The sequence below is a fragment of the Triticum aestivum genome, chromosome 2B, assembly GCF_018294505.1.
Source record: "Triticum aestivum cultivar Chinese Spring chromosome 2B, IWGSC CS RefSeq v2.1, whole genome shotgun sequence".
Classification (NCBI taxonomy): domain Eukaryota; kingdom Viridiplantae; phylum Streptophyta; class Magnoliopsida; order Poales; family Poaceae; genus Triticum; species Triticum aestivum.
This window is the reverse complement of record NC_057798.1, coordinates 123,333,951-123,334,391: the sequence shown is the minus strand read 5'-3', so window position 1 is coordinate 123,334,391 and position 441 is coordinate 123,333,951.

The window sequence follows — 441 nt, the reverse complement described above, 5'->3', positions numbered from 1 at the left end:
GAGATTTCTGGGGTGTTTCGCCGTGCCCGTGCCGGGTGGGGGGGAGGGGGTGTTTATAGGGGGTCGGGGGCGCACTGGCGCCGGGCCGGGACGTGTGCGGTGGGTCGGGTCGGGGTGGGGGCGGCTCCGGGGTGGGTGGGTGGGGGGGACGGCGACGGGTCGGCCTGGCTTCTTCCGTGACGCGGTGGGGCGCGGCCAATGGGGAGGAGACCACTGGTGCCGTGGTGTACACTGTGTTTTGCCGTGCCCGGGCTGGATTTTCTGTGGGCGCCGCGGCGGTGGAGCGCTCATGGGTTTGGCTGGAACGGCCGGAAGCTTCCGCCTTCCCGCGGACGGTTGTTTGGTTGGTTTGGGGCCGAGTCAAACGCACTCGACCTGCCTGTCGGTCGTAATTCGCGAACCATTTTTTATGCGTCGAAACCTTTTGGAAATAATCGAATA